Source organism: Schistocerca cancellata, chromosome 5 (assembly GCF_023864275.1).
Source record: "Schistocerca cancellata isolate TAMUIC-IGC-003103 chromosome 5, iqSchCanc2.1, whole genome shotgun sequence".
NCBI lineage: Eukaryota > Metazoa > Arthropoda > Insecta > Orthoptera > Acrididae > Schistocerca > Schistocerca cancellata.
In genome coordinates, this window is record NC_064630.1 from 596,121,263 (window position 1) to 596,142,370 (window position 21,108).

Sequence of the window (21,108 nt, forward strand, 5' to 3'; positions counted from 1 at the left end):
ACAGAAATCATAGCTCGCACAGAAAGACTTAAGCGTTCATTTTTCCGACGCGCTATTAGAGAATGGATCGGTAGGGAAATGGCCTGAAGGTTTCGAAGAACCCCTCCCAGACACTTAAGTACGAAATGCAGAGTGATCACGTAGATGTAGATGAAGATGTAGTACCCCACGGGTACAAAGCATGGACGGGTCCAGCCGCTCTCTCGCGCAGCAGAACGACAAACGCACTCAAACAAGTGTCGATGGCGGGGGCGTCCGCAGCTGACACAGCGCTGCAGATCGCGGCAGGGGCAAAGCAATTAGGCCGAAACAGCGGCCGTACAAAGGCCGGCGCCGGCTTTGTCTCCCGCTGCCCGCCATAATTGAAGCTGCGCGCGCCGATCGCCGATCGCTGGCGCACAATGACTCCGCCCGCGCTGCATTGTGGACTGGCGCCACTGCGCCGCGAGTCCTTCCGCAATGCACACACTGGCACCCGCACCTTCCTTTCACTGACACCTCGCGGCAGACCGATGCTGGTCCGTTATCTCGCCGCACCAGCCAAATGATACCGTCCGAAAAACTTGCAAGTTCGAATCCACAGTTTCTCAGCGGCGTCGATTAAACTGAGGGAAAATAACAATATTGCAACATATGCATCTTGACAGAACGCAACCAAATTGATACACTAGTATATCCGTGCCTTCAGGATGGGTTGACTAAAATTTCAACAGCCAAATGATACCGTCCGAAAAACTTGCAAGTTCGAATCCACAGTTTCTCAGCGCCGTCGATTACACTGAGGGAAAATAACAATATTGCAAAGTATGCATCTTGACAGAACGCAACCAAATTGATACACTAGTATATCCGTGCCTTCAGGATGGGTTGACTAAAATTTCAACTTTACATGAGATTATTTCCACTGTTTTCAGTACAGAATAATTATAGAAATAAAAACTTATTAATATAACAAGTTTTTAAAAGGGACTAAAAAGTATAAAATAGTTTATCCCAGCCCCGTACATATTCCTAAGACCATATAAAAATCCGCTCGTATGTGGCCAGCTATTATCAAGGCTATAGGCGGTGTTGCACAGTTCTAGCGTTATGTTTCCTGGTGGTGGGTTTCGGAACTAACTGCAGCGTCGACCTGTCGCACTGTTTTTGAGCACAAGGTGTGGTAGCGTTCAGAGGTCCCGTTGCCACACCAAAATTGGTAATGTGAATGGCTACGACAGACATTAGCGAGGGCTCGCCGCAACCCGCAACGGCGTATGGGCGGGGCTCCTGAAGTACCCGCCTCCCCTCTCAGCATAACAGCAGCGCCCCAACGCTAAAGTCAACATAGTGCAAGAGCTCTGCCGCAGTTCGAGACTCAGCTACAGCAGTCAGAATTGTAGTACAGCACCAACGAGTAGCTAAAGTTCTTTGTGAGGGGTCCACTTGTACGTGGAGCCCAATTTTGTAATATAATAACATGAAAAACGACCTCAAACGGTTTTCATTGTAGAACGGACTGCATCTTTGACACTAGTGAACCAAAGATGTTGCGTGAGTGGCAGAATCGAATGTAAATAGGATCGCGCAGAGCGCAGTGGCAGTTGCCGTTGCACTCTGTCATAGGTTGGATGTAAGTTTTAAAGCAAGTGGCTAGCTGCGAGAATTTAATTGTTGGTCTACCGACGCAGAATAATACAGTTTTTATAAAATGAAGTGATGAATGATAATGTTTATGCTCACACAGAGCCAGTGAATGTTAGGTCGTAGTTATTTCTATAAAAGTGTAAAGTGTGTATTGTTAATTTGTGAAGTTATAAGCACTCCGTCTTCAGGCCACAAGTGGCCCATCGGGACCATCCGACCGCCGTGTCATTCTCAGTTGAGGATGCGGATAGGAAGGGCGTGTGGTCAGCACACCGCTCTCCCGGTCGTTATGATGGTTTTCTGTGATCTGAGCCGCTACTATTCGGTCGAGTAGCTCCTCAATTGGCATCACGAGGCTGAGTGCACCCCGAAAAATGGCAATAGCGCATGGCAGCCTGAATGGTCACCCATCCAAACGCCGACCACGCCCGACAGCGCTTAACTTCGGTGATCTCACGGCAACCCGTGTATCCACTGCGGCCAGGCCGTTGCCCGTGACGCTATAAGATTATCAAGAACTGATCGTTAACAAATATTCACCATTGTCCTTGGCAATTACAGAAGAGTAATGAATTTATACTGTAACTCAAAGTGAAAGCAACTCGAACAAATTTGTAATGAAATTTTGTATATTTAGTTTTAAGTATGCAGCAATACGATATGTAGATTTGGCTGAATTTTACAGTAGTGACCCTTGAATGTAGGAACGAAGTATTTTCCGTCAGCTTTGACGTATGGGCTGACTAATATCCAATTTGCAATATTTAGTATGTTTTGTAATCCTGATACAGAAAAGCTAAACTTGTAATCTACTTCGTTAAACGATGTCAGACTCTTTCTCATGTAATAGTCCAAGTGTTTTCAGTTTCGACAGTAAGTGAGAATTGTAGAAGAGTTGAGAAGTTCACTGATTTTGAAGTTAAAGTGAAATGTTTGATATTAGATTTTGTGAAGGTGAAACTTTATTTTGAATATAGTTTTCAAACTGAAGAATTCAGTCTTAGCATATTTTTTATCAGTACCCTATCTTAAAAAAATGTGTGTGAAATCTCATGGGACTTAACTGCTAAGGTCATCAGTCCCTAAGCTTACACACTACTTAACCTAAATTATCCTACAGACAAACACACACATCCATGCCCGAGGGAGGCCTCGAACCTTATCTTCTTCAGTGGGTCAAATGGTTCAAATGGCTCTGAGCACTATGTGACTTAACATCTGAGGTCATCAGTCCCCTAGAACTTAGAACTACTTAAACTTAACTAAGGACTTCACACACATCCTTGCCCGAGGCAGGATTCGAACCTGCGACCATAGCAGTCACCTGGTTCCGGACTGAAGCGCCTAAAACCGCTCGGCCACCGCGGCCGGCTCTTCTTCTATGTCGTGCTTATTTAAATCCAATGAATATTTTCTCAAAGGAAATCATTTTGCAATCAGAATCAGAAAAATATTAATGTGCCAGAATCAGAAAAGTATTAATGTTTGTAACAGTTTCAATGCGGACAGCATTGCACAGCGCTGAACTAATATCCGGTATTTTCGCTGCACATTTGCAAAGTTATTCAGTTATCAGCCAATCTGCTGATATTATTTGTATGAAGGCATCTTACGGTCGGCATTGCCGCTGTGCCAAGACTGAATGTTTTCTATGCCTACTGTGAAGAGGACAGAATATCAAGATTACATCCGTTACAACTCTAGGGCTAAGGAAAATTTATTACATTGTTTATTTGCATAGGGAATTTGTTCGGTTTATTGTACAGGGCCACAGAACTCGGCGCCCACGAGACTGGGTCCATTTCAAAGGGACTGATTTCATTATGGACCTTGCGCATTGGTTTTCCAGATTACGTTGTTTAATTTTTTTGGATTACAGTAAAACTGATTAAGCACATCATTTGCTCAACAATATATCACACAGTAATTTGCATAACACAAACATTATGCATTTCATAGTCATTGGCAAACAAATACATAAATGTTTTGAAGAACGTTGCACTTTTGTAAAGAACGTTAGAGTTTCAGATGAAGCTGTAGTGTTGTTAATGTTGAACATTATACCTCATGAGAAGAGTTCGTTAATAAGTACATCAAGTAATCTTTTGTGTTCAGGCGTTACCACAAGCGCAGGAACGAAGAACGCAAGAGCAGAGAAACTAAAACTAAACGCTTCCCGAACAGGCCATGAAGGCCCAACGGTACCGACCGGCCGCCACGTCATCCTGAGCCCATAGGCGTCACTGGATGCGGATATGGAGGGGCGTGTGGTCAGCACACCGATCTTCCGGTCGTAAGTCAGTTTCCGAGACCGGAGCTGCTACTTCTCAATCAAATAGCCCCTCAGATTTCGTCACAAGGGCTGAGTGCACCCCGCTTGCCAACGGCGCTCAGTAGACCCGATGGTCACCCATCCAAGTACTAGCCCAGCCCGACGGCGCTTAACTTCGGTGATCTGACGGGAACCGGCGGTAACACTGCGGCAAGGCCGTCGGCCAAGAACAGAGAAGCCGGTGAGGAAACGTCAGCCAGTAGCCCACTGGCAAGGACCGCGCCGCGCCAGGAGCGACATCTGCAAGAAGTGAATGTAAGCCCCGCTCCTGCCAGCCACGCCCGCACAGATCGGCTCCGTATACGGGCATCAGTGGACGTTTACAGACCAGCACTCGCAGAACAGACTGTAGTGATCCGTATCAAGTGCTTACTTGGACTTTGTCTATAGCGACGACTATTACTGTTTGTACGTCAATTTCGACACCGATGTAAATCCAAAGTATTATCAATCCTGCTTTATAGAAATAAAACTACTAATGCTATTTGCAGAATGAGATTTTCACTCTGCAGCGGAGTGTGCGCTGATATGAAATTTCGTGGCAGATTAAAACTGTGTGCCGGACCAAGACCCGAACTAGTTCATTCGTTGATCCTTCCACTCAGTTTTTTTTATTACAGAGGACAACCAGCGCTCTGACCGAATACGCTGAGCTACCGTGCCGGCATCATCTGAGCTACCCAAGCACGACTCACGTCCCGTCCTCACAGCTTTACTTCCACCAGTACCTCGTCTCCTACTTTCCAAACTTCACAGAAGCTCTCCTGCAAACCTTGCAGGAGGGGGCGTGATCCGTGCTTGGGTAGCTCAGATGGTAGAGCACTTGCCCGCGCAAGGCAAAGGTCCCGAGTTCGAGTCTGGCACATAGTTTTAATCTGCCAGGAAGTTTCTTATCAGCGCACACTCCGCTGCAGAGTGAAAATCTCATTCTGGAAACATCCCCCATGCTGTGGCTAAACCATGTCTCCATAATATCCTTTCTTCCAGGAGTGCTAGTTCTGCAAGGTTCGCAGGAGAGCTTCTGTGAAATTTGGAAAGTAGGAGATGAGGTACTGGCGGAAGTAAAAGCTGTGAGGACGGGGCGTGACCCGTGCTTGGGTAGCCAAGATGGTAGAGGACTTGTCCGCGAAAGGCAAAGGTCCCAAGTTCGAGTCTCGGTCTGGCACACAGTTTTAATCTGCCAGTAAGTTTCATACTAATGTTATTTGCTTGAATTGTTGTATAACATTGCGAGAACGCAGCATCCCTTAAGCACTCTGTGACGAGTGGGCAAGATCCAACACTTTGCTAGTCCGTGACAACTGTAAATTTCCAGTTCTCCTGTGGCAAACAGTTGTGTCAAAGTTAAGCAAAACGTTCTTTCATTTGTGTAATCAAGTGTATTAATACACTCCTGGAAATGGAAAAAAGAACACATTGACACCGGTGTGTCAGACCCACCATACTTGCTCCGGACACTGCGAGAGGGCTGTACAAGCAATGATCACACGCGCGGCACAGCGGACACACCAGGAACCGCGGTGTTGGCCGTCGAATGGCGCTAGCTGCGCAGCATTTGTGCACCGCCGCCGTCAGTGTCAGCCAGTTTGCCGTGGCATACGGAGCTCCATCGCAGTCTTTAACTCTGGTAGGATGCCGCGACAGCGTGGACGTGAACCGTATGTGCAGTTGACGGACTTTGAGCGAGGGCGTATAGTGGGCATGCGGGAGGCCGGGTGGACGTACCGCCGAATTGCTCAACACGTGGGGCGTGAGGTCTCCACAGTACATCGATGTTGTCGCCAGTGGTCGGCGGAAGGTGCACGTGCCCGTCGACCTGGGACCGGACCGCAGAGACGCACGGATGCACGCCAAGACCGTAGGATCCTACGCAGTGTCGTAGGGGACCGCACCGCCACTTCCCAGCAAATTAGGGACACTGTTGCTCCTGGGGTATCGGCGAGGACCATTCGCAACCGTCTCCATGAAGCTGGGCTACCGTCCCGCACACCGTTAGGCCGTCTTCCGCTCACGCCCCAACATCGTGCAGCCCGTCTCCAGTGGTGTCGCGACAGGCGTGAATGGAGGGACGAATGGAGACGTGTCGTCTTCAGCGATGAGAGTCGCTTCTGCCTTGGTGCCAATGATGGTCGTATGCGTGTTTGGCGCCGTGCAGGTGAGCGCCACAATCAGGACTGCATACGACCGAGGCACACAGGGCCAACACCCGGCATCATGGTGTGGGGAGCGATCTCCTACACTGGCCGTACACCACTGGTGATCGTCGAGGGGACACTGAATAGTGCACGGTACATCCAAACCGTCATCGAACCCATCGTTCTACCATTCCTAGACCGGCAAGGGAACTTGCTGTTCCAACAGGACAATGCACGTCCGCATGTATCCCGTGCCACCCAACGTGCTCTAGAAGGTGTAAGTCAACTACCCTGGCCAGCAAGATCTCCGGATCTGTCCCCCATTGAGCATGTTTGGGACTGGATGAAGCGTCGTCTCACGCGGTCTGCACGTCCAGCACGAACGCTGGTCCAACTGAGGCGCCAGGTGGTAATGGCATGGCAAGCCGTTCCACAGGACTACATCCAGCATCTCTACGATCGTCTCCATGGGAGAATAGCAGCCTGCATTGCTGCGAAAGGTGGATATACCCTGTACTAGTGCCGACATTGTGCATGCTCTGTTGCCTGTGTCTATGTGCCTGTGGTACTGTCAGTGTGATCATGTGATGTATCTGACCCCAGGAATGTGTCAATAAAGTTTCCCCTTCCTGGGACAATGAATTCACGGTGTTCTTATTTCAATTTCCAGGAGTGTATTTCATGTGTTCAAGCTTGATGTTCCACCTCCCCAAGTAAAGAAGCCACAGTTGTGGCCAGCCGAAAGTAGTTCCGCCTCGTCGCCAAACAAAGTTCTTGTCAAGGACAGAAAAATCCCGTAATTTATGATTTGATGCGGGAACTGATTCTGCAGGCCACCATACCGCTTGTTAGTTTCACGTACCACTCGAGATACCAAACTGGTTACCTGTCGCAGACTTCCCCAAAGTTCCAGTTCCCGGAGACCCAATTAGCAGCGATGCACACGGTCTGTAAACACATATTTCTCAAGCGGCCACAAGTCGGTACGCACGTGACGATCGGCAGGTCCGACGGAAGGAGCGATAACCCGCGGACCGTATCTGCGGGATCGCGCAGCGCCCGCCCGGGCGGAAGTTGATATATATTTCTGTTTCGCCGCGGCGAGTCTCGGCGGGTCTCGCCCAAGTGGACACAGGTAATTGATACCGAGATGGGCTCGCCGCGATACGGGTGGAGGCGGCGCAGTCTGGGAAACGGGTCGCGCGCGCACTGCAGCGTGGAGGACCCGGCCGCGTTTGTTAGGCTGGCGAGCCGAGCGCCCTCAGCCCGCTCCCAGTCGTTAACTGTCTGTCGTCTGGGTGCAGGTACGGGCCCACATAAATCACTGTACGGCAGAAGAAAAACCGCCTTCCCAAACAGTATCAGCTCTGAGGGGGCGCGAACACACGCGCTGTCAAGCGTATGTTTCGGCAAAGGCGTTATTTCTTTTTCCCTTTAAGAATTCATATTGGCTTTAGCTGACGAACGGACAGCGGAAGGCATAAATTTTATCAATAAAAGTCAGTCAACCTCCTGCGGTTCAGATATTTTTTTATGCAAATTTCTGAGTGGAAGGGTCCAGCCTTCAAGCTTCAGCATAGCGTACCGAACTAACAACACTATACACAACAGATTTAGATGGTAAGCCACCAGCACTGATAAACAGAGACAATGCAGCACATACAGATTAACTTGTAAGTGATGACAGTCTGTATATGTGGGCAAAAAATACAGGAATTTTAGAACCGTATATGCAGAAAATCTCAGAGCATTGGGAAGTTATAGCTCCCATTCAACATTTGCTCACCACCTACCAGCACAAAATCACCACCCAACGAACAAATAAACTGATTTAAAAGTTCTTAAAACTGGTAACAGCTTATATCAAAGATTAATAATAGAGGATATATCTCACGGTCAAAAATCAATAGCCCTAGGAAAAGAAGTTCTAAATGAATACACATCACTCTGTAACAAAACACTACTTCCCAAAACAGAAGAACTGTAGGTTATCTTCCAAATTTAATTCTCCCACCCTTCCTCCTCTACACCATTCACTATCCCTGTCACTCAATAACCTTATTCCTTCCCCCTCTCTCTCCCACTCTCCCTCTCCTCCCACTCTCCCTCTCCTTCCTCTCTCCTCTCTCTCACTCACACACTCACTTTCTGTCACTCCTTCTCTCTCACCGATCGAGGTTAGCACACTGGACTCGCATTCGGGAGGACGACGGTTCAATTCCGCGCCCGGCCGTCCTGGTTTATGTTTTCCATGATTTCCCTAAATCGCTCCAGGCAAATGCCGGCATGGTTCCTTTGAAAGAGCACGCCTGACTTCCTTCCCCGTCCTTCCCTAATCCGATGAGACCGATGACCTCGCTGTTTGGTCTCCTCCCCCAAACAACCCAACCCAACTCTCTCTCTCTCTCTCTCTCATTGTCTCTCCCTCTCCATCTCCCTCTCCTTCTCCCTCCCTCTCTCCTTGACACACACACACACACACACACACACACACACACACACACACACACACACACCAGTCAAGCTTATCGAATGTCAACGACTTAGGGAAAGGCTGATTTCGGTGTGGACGGGGCCTAACGCAGTTACCGTTGATTGCTCAGTGTCTTTTTTTTCTTTTTTTTTACAATAAGGAACAATTATCAGATTGGACTGTTAAGACAATATCTAATTAAAAATTCTTTAGACAAATTGCATTAATGGCTGAAGGCCTTATTGACCAGAAATTCAAATTATTTGTCGGCTGAAGGCCTCAATAGTAATTACTCAAAACACTTTCACGGTTGAAGGCCAAGATAGCAAATTCTTACTAAAATATTATATAAAAGGGGACAATCACATTAAGAGACAATATCTAATTAAAAATTCTTAGGTCAAATTGCATTCACGGCTGAAGGCCTTACTGACAGTCATCACAATCTGATCAAATCGAGAGAAAAATGGGCGTCAGACTGCTCCACGGATCGATCTGGGAAAGCCGCTCAACTTCGTAAACGATGAGACAGGCAGCCAAGAGTTGTATTCACTTAACTGCACGTGCGGTAGCGTTCTCGCTTCCCACGCCCGGGTTCCCGGGTTCGATTCCCGGCGGGGTCAGGGATTTTCTCTGCCTCGTGATGGCTGGGTGTTGTGTGCTGTCCTTAGGTTAGTTAGGTTTAAGTAGTTCTCAGTTCTAGGGGACTGATGACCATAGCTGTTAAGTCCCATAGTGCTCAGAGCCATTTGAACTTAACTGCATGGCAACTCAAAATAGTGACAGCTCAAACGCAGACCACCATTCTTGCAAAATCTGATTAACATTTGACAACCAATACAACGATGGAATAATCAGGCAAGGCAGAACCGGCGGACAGTACTGCGTCTTCAGAATCCGGCGCTTAGAACATCCAGAAGCAGAAGGAACCATTACGACCAAAGCAGTCCAACAGAAACAACATATCCGAACCACAATCGAGGAACCTGTCTAACTACATGCCTTACCGGATAGCAGCGGCAAGGCGAGGAAAGGTACACTTCTGCGAAAATACGCTAACCTCCAGAGCAGGTAACTGTGGCGTTAGCGGCCACTGGGTAGAAAAATACCGCTGGTTGAACTTCACCAATAAACACAAGAATTCAATAATTAATAATAAGAAGCGGTGGCTGGCTAACTAATTGCACCACCTCCAAATACTCCACTCGTTGCTCTTCGTCCCAGCGACCCTGCGATCAGCAACCCGCGAAGAAATGGCGTTATCTCAAAATAGTGGAGGTTTCACTACTGGGTTAATGTTCACTCAACTCAAACGTCCTATGTCCGGTGGACAACGAGGTTGTGGCCCTCTCAACTACAGTCCCTCGACCAGGCAGTGCCTGCGTGCCACCAGAGGTCCCAACATGTCCGCGCGCTACCGGGCCTCACTGCTGCTCCGTCCGAAACCGAACTGCCGACACACCTGATCCGGAAAACACTTGACGTCCTTCCAAAGATGGTAGCACGGTACTAGATATCGATGAACGCTGCTGCTGCAACTCATGAACAGACAGCGCTAGCAAACGTAGTGGCGCCAGTAAACACAAGAAGAAAAAGAGACGCCACTATCCCTATTACACAATGCCAACCTACCAACGGCACCAACGCGAAACGCACACGCCTCAAATACTTTGACATCGCACGCCACACCCTAAACAAAGACGAAACGAAGCAAATTAATACAACATACCTACAACAACACTCGAAATTACGGCAGAAAGCTTATGATTCGCTAATAAATGGTATAAAATTCCCATGCAACAGCAAGAAAACGACAACCACAGGGAGAAATAAGTGCGTCGACACGTCATAAACAAGAAAAGCAAAACCACTACATCCAAAAATATCGCTTTTATAGCCTTCCCATCCGGAAATAAACTACGTTCAGAGAAACAGAAAGTACTTAGTTGTTTTCTGATGACAACCTGAAGAATGTATGGTAGGCATACACTGATTAGCCAGAACGTTATGACCATCTACGTAACAGCACGTATAATAGAGACTATGCGTTGTGGCATGGAAGCAATGAGCCTTTGCTAGGCAGCTGGAGGGGTTAGCACCACAAATCACCTAACTCCCGTAAATTCCGGGGACGGGGTGATGAGCTCGGTGCCACATCAATCACATACCAGACGTGTTCCATCGGGTTCGGATCTGGCGTATTGGGTGGCCAGCACATCAACTGCAACTCGCCACTGTGTTCTTCTAACCACTCCATCACAAACCTGGTCTTTTTACATGGCGCACTTGTCGAAAAATGTCACTGCCGTTGGGAAACATGATCGTCATGAAGGAGAATACGTGGTACGAAAACCAGTGTACAATACCCCTTGGTCGTGATAGCGCCTTGCACGAGTTTCTGTAGATCCATGGATGCCTGTGCACGTTCCTCAGGGCATAGTGGAGCAGCTGTCAGCTTGTCTCCATACCGCAGTACTGGGGTCAAACAGCTGTCCCCTGGACAGTGACGGATTCGCGCCATCCCATCATGATAATGAGGAAGGTATCGGGATTCATCAGACCATGCAACGCTCTGCCACTGCACCAACGTCCAATGCCGATGGTCAAGAATTCATTTTAGTCGTAGTTGTTAACATTGGCACATGCATGGATCGTCGGCTGCGAAGGCCCATAGTTAGGAGTGTTCGGTGCACTGTGTTTTCAGACAGACTTGTACTCAGCCCAGCATTAAAGTCTGATGTTAGTTTTACCACAGTTAGCAGCCTGTCCTGTTTTTCCAGTCGGCTCAGCTTACGACCTCAAACATCTGCAATGAAGTGTGGCCGTCCATTCCCACGACATCTGGATGTGGGTTCACCATTGTTTCGCCGCTTTTTGAGGACACTCACCACAGCAATCCTTGAACATCCGACAAGTTGTGTGGTTTCCGAAATGCTCGTGCTGAGCCTCCGAACTATCAAGGTCTGCCCTCCCTCAAATTTAGATAGACCGCGCGCCTTCCCCATTCTACACAGACAGCACGCTCACTGATACTGCATGCATTGTGTATGTCTTACTAGCAGTCATTCTTTGCCAGGTGACACACTGCTATCGCCTGGACTGGTCTGTATCGACATTAGGTCAATGGTCATAATGTAAAGCTACCAGCATGAAGAAATAACAACGTCATTTGAGAAATGCAAACAAATACATACACGTATTATTATCAAATTTAATAAACTTATAAGCAAATCTTAAATATAGAATATGTAAAGCCTTAGCTCAGTGACATATGCCTTAGCCGTAGGTCATACGTAGACTAATATAAAATATTTGACACCTTCTAATCTCTCCTTTTGAAAATGCAAATACTTTTTAGCTAAAAATTCACATAATTTACACTTGTAACAACAATTTTTCAGAAATAAAGTAAAGAAAAAATCTCACTGAACGTAGCACATAAAGTCCTGAATCATATTTCAATAACAACAAAACTATAAAACGCTGTCTTGAGGCAGAATTCCTCTCCCGTTTTATAACGTTCAGATACTTCATATTTTCCACGATGGTTTACTTATACGTTTGCCCAAAACTCCGTAAGCTGCTGTAGATCGCATAGCAGATAGTACGTCGTACCAACATTAACACGTTTCCTTCCAGCTCCATTGGCGTATTGGGGGAGAGACAAATGAGAATGCCATTGTACATCCACCAAACTGTCTTACCTTCTTCTGCGAGGGATATACGTTTGGCGCCACCACAATGGTCGCATGCAGATTCTCAAAATTTACTCAGTAGGGTTTCCCGAGCACTACATCGTCTTCAAACTCTCCGAATATTTCCGTTACACATTTTTATGGGTCATATCAACATGTTCGGATCCTGGCAGCTCCTCTTTGAATTCGTTCGACGTCTCTAGTCATGCCTCCTTGATAAGGATTCCAAACAGGGCAACAGTATTCTAGATCTGGTCGCTTTAGTTTCTTTTATGCGATTTCCTGTGCAGATGCAGCGCTTTTCTCCAGAATGCTTTCAACAAATAACATTTTTCTATACACGTTCCCTCATACTGATTATCCGTGATCGTCCCATCCCATACGGCTTCCTAGTACTACTCCTAAATATTTACACGATGTGACGTCCTACAAATGAATGGTACTAATATTCTGATAAGAAACTACAGCTGTCCTCCCCTGTGTTACCGACACTACCTCACGCTTATTCACACTGAATGACAGCTGTCATTCATTACACTAAGTGGAAATTTGCCCAAGTTAAGCTGGTATTCCTTATGATCGTCCGACGATATTTTCCTGTACACAGCTGCATCATTAAAGACCAGTCTTATAGTGCTGCTGAACCTATCTGATGAGTTCGTCGTACAGGGTATTTCAGAAATAATTTTACAAACTCAGGGAGCAGGTTCCTTACACCAAAATAAGAAAAAACGTTCATAAAAACGCTTGTCGGAAAATCCTTTGTTTTCGAGTTGTTAATAAAAGTTGACGTTCTGGGTTCAACTCGACAACTTCACTTAGCTATGCACGCATTTGACTCATTGAATTCTAGATAGCGTTGTGTTGCCAGGAAGACTAGTTTACACTCGCCTTTCGTCTGTCTTCAACGTGTCCAATGTGTATAGGCACTGTAGGTAATGAGTTATCTGAAAGCTCTCCGTTCAAACGTAACAGGATATTCACTTAAAAAGTCAAATCAAAACACCTTCAGGCGTCTAAATTTCCAGTTTCATTTTAGTTTTGCCACTAGTTTCAGCGTTACATTACGCCGTATTCAGGCCCCCTAACAGACGTTTAAGAAGACTCCCACGTCTTGTACAATCAAAGTAGAGGCCAGCATACAATCATTGGTATTCGTAGACATGTTCTATAGAAGCGATTACGGTCGCAGGTTCGAATCCTGCCTCGGGCGTGGATGTGTGTGATGTCCTTAGGTTAGTTAGGTTTAATTAGTTGTAAGTTCTAGGCGACTGATGACCTCAGAAGTTAAGTCGCATAGTGCTCAGAGCCATTTGAACCATTTTATAAAAGCGATCCCTTCGATCATCAGCTGCAGACTCACTGCACAGGGGTACACAAGAGGTGGGATTCTCCCCATACGTCGGTCAGGGGCCTGATGGCAGCGCAGTGTAACGCCTAAACAGGTAACTAAGTAAAATAAAACTCTAAATATAAACGGATTGCCATTTTATACTCAACAGCCGAGGTCTTACAACCATGCAGTGTAAAGATTGACTTACAAAGATATTATTTCTTGAGCAAGTAGGCATGATTTTTGTACGGCGATACGATTGGTAATGGAAACGAGGCTGCGTGGCTGTATCAGACAGCGTTTCCAAAACGAAGAGAACCGAGTTATCGAACCTTTGGTGCAATGTAACCCGCTTTGCCGAGACAGAATCAACAACTCCACGTGTCGAAGAACAGCCGGATATCAACGCAAGACAAGTGACCCTGGAGAGTAGTACATCTCTAAGTTCATTATGAAGGACTCTTCACCAGCGACTCTTCAATGTGTACAGGGCCCTGCGCCTGCCGATCACTTGCCACGGGAGAACTTTTGCCTAGGGTTTGTTGCACAAAATGCCAATTCTTTGTTTACCTCCTTCAGTTTTGTTTAAAGACGAGAAATCTTTTGCAAGAGATGGAATAATAAATTTCCACAAACATCACATACGGGCCGATCGCAATCCACATGCTACAGTACAGACTAGAATCAGCATCAGTTTAATGTGTGAGATGGAACTGTGACTCTCTGGTAGGGCCCTACGTTCTCCCAGCACGTCTTACAGTTGCTGTTTACAGTGACTCTACTCAAAACTATCTCCAAAACTTACTACAAGACGTGCACCTGCAAATAAAAGGAAACATGTGTTTTATGTATGATGGAGCGTCAGAGTAGAGCATCAGGGTAGAGATCTCTTTTGAACAGCACGTTGAAAGGCATCCCAGACATCAATCGTCTTAGTGCTCGAGATGCACTGGTTGGTGTCTGCCTGTCATGACTGATGGATAGGTAGAGGATTACCAATTCCATTCCCTGCAAGTTCCATCGACCTCAGTCCTATGGATTATTATCTACGGGGTCATCTTAAACAGTTGGTCTTCGCAGAACATCACCGGAATGCAGAAACTCATCAGGGACGTGTCATGGATGCCTGTGAAACCATTCGAAACCATCAAGGGGTATTTGAAAGTATGCAACAGTCGATGTTTAGCCGAGTGAATGTGCGTTTAGAAGCAAGAGTAAGACAAATAGAGCATTTATTACGAGTTTATGTGTTGATGAATTCCAATCGCCTAAATTGTAAATATTTTACGAAATGCATAACACGAATGCTAACTCGTATTTTATTCACCAATCGTTTTCAGTCTAAGATAATGCTCACGGTACTCTACAAGATAAAAACATAAATGAAATAAAATATAGTGACAGTCATAATCATCAAGGTCAAAAATTAGAAAATGACATTCGAAGAAGATACTTAGGTCTAATTATATTACAAATACAACACTACCTGTCAAACATCTTGCAAAAACACAAGACACATAGTATATTTCAAAGTGCACAGTTCCAATAAGGAGTGATTGTGTAAAGAGCAGACAAATACTTTTACAATACAATGCAACGTATCGTGTGTAATTTATATGAAAGATTAAAATTGAAAACAAGAATATATTATTTTATTCTTTTTTGTTTGTGAACACACACAGACCTGTATTTTTAATGATGACTGTGTCTTTACTCTATCCTATCGCTGAACAAACCATGGCACTTATGACCTAGCAATATATCTGTTACACGCTGAAGAGCCAAAGAAACTGGTACACCTGCCTAATACCGTGTAGCGCCCCCGCGAGCACGCAGAAGTGTCGGCAACATGACGTGGCGTGGACTCTACTTATGTCTGTAGTAGTACTGGAGGGAATTGACACCATAAATCAGGCAGAGCTATAGATATTTCCGTAAGAGTACCAGGGATTGGAGATCTCTTCTGAACAGCACGTTGCAAGGCATCCAAAATATGATCAATAATGTTCATGTCTGTAGAGTTTTGTGGCCAGCGGAAGTATTTAAACTCAGAAGAGTGCTCCTGGAGCCACTCTGTAGCAATTCTGGACATTTATGGTGTCGCACTCGGCTGCTGGAGTTGCCCAAGTCAGTCGGAATGCACAATGGACATGAATGAACGCAGGTGATCAGACAGGATGATTTCGTACGTGTCACCTGTCAGAGTGGTATCTGGACGAATCAGGGGTCCCATACCACTCCAATTGCACATGCCCCGCACCATTACAGAGCCTCCAGCACCTTGAACAGTCTCCTGCTGACGTGCAGGGTCCATGGATTCATCAGCTTATCTCCATACCAGCCCATGTCCACCCGCTCGATACAATTTGAAACGAGAGTCGTACGAGACGACAACATGTTTCCAGTCATCAACAGTCCAGTGACGGTGTTGACGGGCCCCGGCCCAGGCGAGGAGTAAAGCTTTATGTCGTACAGTCATCAAGGGTACAGCATTGGGCCTTCAGCTCCGAAAGCCCGTATCGATGATGTTTCGTCGAATGGTTCGCTCGCTGACACTTGTTGATGGCCCAGTATTGAAATCTGCAGCACTTTGTGGAAGGGCTGCACTTCTGTCACGTTGAACAATTCTCTTCAGTCGTCGAGAGCCCCGTTCTTGCAAGATCTTTTTCCGGCCGCAGAGATATTGGAAATTTGATGTTTTTCCTGATATTCACGGTACACTCGTGAAATGGTCGTACGGGAAAATCCTCACTTCATCGCTACCTCGGAGATGCTGTGTACCATCGCTCGTGCGTCGGCTGTAACATCAAGTTCGAACTGCCTTAAGTCATGATAACCTGCCATTGTAGCGGCAGTAACCGATCTAACAACTGCGCCAGACACTTGTCTTATATAGGAGTTGCCGACCGCAGCGTCGTATTCTGCCTATTTACACATCTCTGTATTCGAACACGCATGCCAGTACTAGTTTCTTTGGCGCTTCAGTGGGGACACACAATTGAATATGCACCATTACACCGTGGGGAACATCTCTGGTCAAATACAGTTATTAAACAGGGAGGACAAGGGAGTTACTATAAGCTTGTTCCAGGAAACTGAAATTTTCAGAGGGAAGCTTGTATACCCAGGAAGGATACTTAATAAATTGATAAAAAATAAAAATTGTCTCGACAACTTTATTGACACCTAAAAAATGTAGGCCGCCAGATTAATTTATTTATTTATTCATTTAACCTGGTCTGTTTAGGGCCACCACACACTCTCTTATCTCGGACTAGGGCTTCACCCACACAAGCCTTTCTGACTATTCTCATATGGCAAATAGTATTAAAATGATGTGTGTGTCTGAAGTGGCAATATGAGTAAATAATATTGAATATGAACTAATTAAGTTAATACTGGCATTACCTGTACTACTGCAGATACTGTTACTAATAGTGACAACAATAATAATTTTAATAATGACGATAGTAACAATAATGATAATTTCAGTTCTAAGAAGATTTTATAGGTGTACAAATTAGATGTTTTCTGCTATAGCGAGTTCTTTGGAAAGGAAATCTAAAAGATGCTGCACCAGCTAAGAATACCGGGAAGTCAGAAAGATCTGGTTGGAAAGGAGCATGTCAAGGGTAACAAGTGCTTTCAGGGGCAATAGTAATCCTTTCTGTTGCTTTACTAGATATGTCGTTTACTGTCTTCTGAAGCTGAAGATGTTATTTAGTTCTCTGGTATAATGCGGAAAGTTATTCCAGAGTCGGGTTCCGGCTACTGAAAAAGATTTCGAGAAAATGGCTGAATGATGGAATAGGACAAAGTATTTTACTCTGATTGGATAGGGTATTTCTGCAGCGTTGTTCAGATTAGAGCATTAACGTCGAGGAGAGATGAGAGAGACAGTATTCATTGATGAGACAGTAGAGAAGAAAGAGGATAAGGAAAGCTCTGAACTTGTCTGCACGCAGCCAGGATAGCTATACATATGATCGTGAACTTTCATCAATGAGTCGAACATCACAGATACAACGAACACCGTTATTCATAAATAGTTCCTGGTGCCTGAGCTTCCATAAGAAAGGCCTTGCAGATAACATCGCTGTAATCAATAATTGTAAGGGTAAGTGTTAGTACAAGTCGCTTTTTCAGGTAAAGAAGGACGAGCTCTTTATATTCTTGTAGAGCACAGAGAGATGCTGATGCCTTCTTGCACACTGCAGTTAAGTGCTCTGTCCAATTTAAATTTTCTTCTATTATTGCCACCGTTCTCTCTGCTGCAGGAGAGTAGTTGTTATTTGTCCTGTTTAGGGTTAATGATTGTACGGATTCTCGATATGTCGGGCTAATTAGCCTAGAATTATCAATCAGTGCCGCTTGGGTACTGGATGGGTTGAGCTTTAACCCTGCGTCCATTTTGATACTCAGACTTCGGTATTGAGATTCTTGATAGCTGTCTTCAGGTTCATAGGTTACAACTGGAAGTCATAGGCATAAGTGTGGCATTTTCAGCAGGACAAAACTGATGATACATCATTTACGTACAATGAAAAAACTATAGAACCTAATACAGAACCCTCAGAACGCCTGATACGACCTGCCTCCATTATGCCTTTTTGGTGTCGAACATGGCACACCGCTGGAGAGACGTCTGGTATGAGCGAAACCATTGCACTGCACTTGGCGAGAAATTAATGCTGCTAATGTTGGCAAGTGAGATGTAGAAGTCAACAGCGTCAAAGACTTTGCTGAAGTCTAAGAAGCTGTCTCGTGTGCATCCATGGCAAGCTTCAGGTCATCTCTTACCCTTATTAAGGTAGATGTGCTACGATGTTTATGGGAACCTGTCTTGTTTTCGTCTAGTAAGTTGTCTGTCAGCTGGTCGTGACTAAATATTCTGAGGCACTGGACAGTGCTGGAAGGACGGAAATAGGTCGGTAATCAGTGTGTGATGCAGCAACGTTCATTTTAGGTAGTGGTTTAACAAATCACTGTTTACAAGCCTTGGCGAAGACACTTGTGGTTAAGGAGTTGTTGGAGATAGCTGTTGCAGTGGGGAGTGTTGGGTCATTAATAAGTTTCATCATTTGGACTGTGATGCCATCGTGTCCATTAGATGTTGATCTGATACACGTTATGGCTTTCTTGAGGGTATTGCAAGTACCATGTGTTAGACAGAATGTTTCGCCTAGCTACAGTCGTTTACTCCCGTGAAGTGATCGGTTTGCGGTTCAATTGTTGTTGTAGGTAATCTAAGATACCAGTTCAGTTTTTCGGCTGGGACAATGTAATAAGCTGTAGCTGGTCTATTTCTGCTGTCGGTTAGCATATCGGCATGCCTCAGTTTTGCATTTCTCTCAGCTTGACTGGCTGCGCTTCTGCCTGTAAGCAATACCATTTCCAAGTGTGTGGAGCAGTCTGTATGCCAGATGATCAGCATGTCTGAGATTCATGAGCTGCTTTTATTATTGATTTAGCCAAGATGCAGGTTTCATTCTTACTTTTCGGGTGTTTAGGGAAGCATATTTGTCATGTCGTTGAATAAGTCTCTCAATAAATCCATGAAGTTTTTCGTTGATGACCCAGAAGGGAATAGAAGATGTTGCAAATTAATGTGTTTAAAGTCTGAGTATGTAATCATTTGCGGTTTCTTCATAAAATTTATATCATGGGCGGAAACGCCAGGTACAGGTATTTGAGAGGGACGGATTACCCTGGGGATTTGACAAGCTTGAAGAAGAAATCAACAGCTTAAATTTCTCACTGGAAGGACTATTGCATGTAGAATTTATGTTAGTGTTACCTGACATAATTGTATGTCGATTCGGGATTTCAAAGAACAATTTCGAAGCGGGCAAACCCACCTGCTTTAGAAGGTTTGTAGGGGACACATATCAGGCTTTTTCTGTTGAGGGATTTTATCCCCAGGAACATATATTCCTCTTGTTTATCTTCATTATTGCTGGATTTTTGTAGCACAATAGGTAATAAAAGCAAAACATATGCACGCTCATACTCTACCCCTTTAACCTATTGGAGGCCCTGGGCACATTAGGATAATGTGGCCCCTATGACCTTAACAGAGCACTATTTTGTTAGAATTAATTAAATGAATAGATAATACAATATAATCCACAAAAGTAACTCTTTTAGCATTCACAAGGTAGTGCTTAAAAATGTATGTTAATTGAAGAGATGCCCTTCTAGATTTGAGATGGGAAAAACCATTAATCGCTTTTTCAAAATCTACATTTTTCGACATATCGCATTCTATGGGCATCAGCGATAAACTGGTTAATCTCTCTTGAAGCATTGTACTTCTTAATTCATTTTTTATTCTTTTAAATTTGGAGAAGGAGCGTTCCGCACTGCAGTTGGTTAGCATCATGCTTAAAAAGATTCTCAACGCGATTTCTACATTTGGAAATGCGCCTTCAACTTTGTTTTCTTTCAAAAGGTGGTACATTTCCAACATACTAGTTCCCCCATTTTCACTATGAACAAATTTAAAGTATTCTGTGAAATGCAGACACTCGGTTTCCAACTCTTACTCGTTACTGTCCTAATAATAAATTTCAGAAAATTCTTTGCAATTTCGACTCAGCTCCTCAGAATTCAGAGTTTTCAAGCGAAAAATTAAACCAAAACGTTGACTAATGTTCTCATACGAACTTAATCGCTTTTTAGATGAACGCTCAGGGTATCAGTTATGGGAAGAAACGTTTCTACTTTGAGTTTATCTCTTCCATTCAGTTGGACTGTCGGTGCAGAGCCATCAAAAAAACTCTGGCGTGAGCTTCTACGTTTTGTTCTTTGAGACGGATCCTTGTAATAAGATTCCGGGTTCCTTTCTTTGGAGGACGATTCGGAGTCATCAAATTTATCCCTGAGGTTAATGATAAAAAATCATCAAGTAAAGCGAACAAATTAGTTGCAACGTGCAGTGTTGTCGTTTCTTTCTGAACATAATTACTTGTTTTGTCTATTCTTTCCGACATAGAGCTCCAAATTTCCATTAGTATAATAAATTCTAACTTTCCCATCTTTCTGGACAGACTAAGGGGCTCGCCTCTAGTTTCTCTTGCCAGTTCTGTATCTTTTCGATGGACATCAAAGTTTCTATAGTTTGTTTATGACCTTCATTCAAGGCACTTTCTTCATGAGCTCGGGCTGACCATCTGGTTTGTGAAAGATTTTTAACAACTTTCTTGGACCTAAATGTTCTGTCATTATATTCCATCAGTGGGCAGAGCTCGACAGAAAGTTGTACACTTTCTGAACTATTTCAAAAAACTTCGTTGCCTCTGATATACACCCAGCTGCTTGGACACCTACCAAGTTTAGTGAATGTCCCGCACATGGTACGAAGGTAGCAGGTTCACATTTCTCCTTGATTCTTGTTTGTACACCAGTATAATTCCTGGTCATGTTTGAAACACTGTCGTAGCTTTGTTCTCTGCAATCTTTTATGTAAATATCATGTTCATATTAATTTCTCTAGTCTTCTTCAACCTTCAGAT

General features: G+C 44.8%; 1 pseudogene; it reads right to left on the reverse strand.

Annotated features, from left to right (window-relative positions):
• Positions 1-4,004: 4,004 nt before the first annotated feature.
• Positions 4,005-4,122, reverse strand: LOC126189066 (5S ribosomal RNA; annotated as a pseudogene).
• Between the last annotated feature and the right edge of the window lie 16,986 nt (positions 4,123-21,108).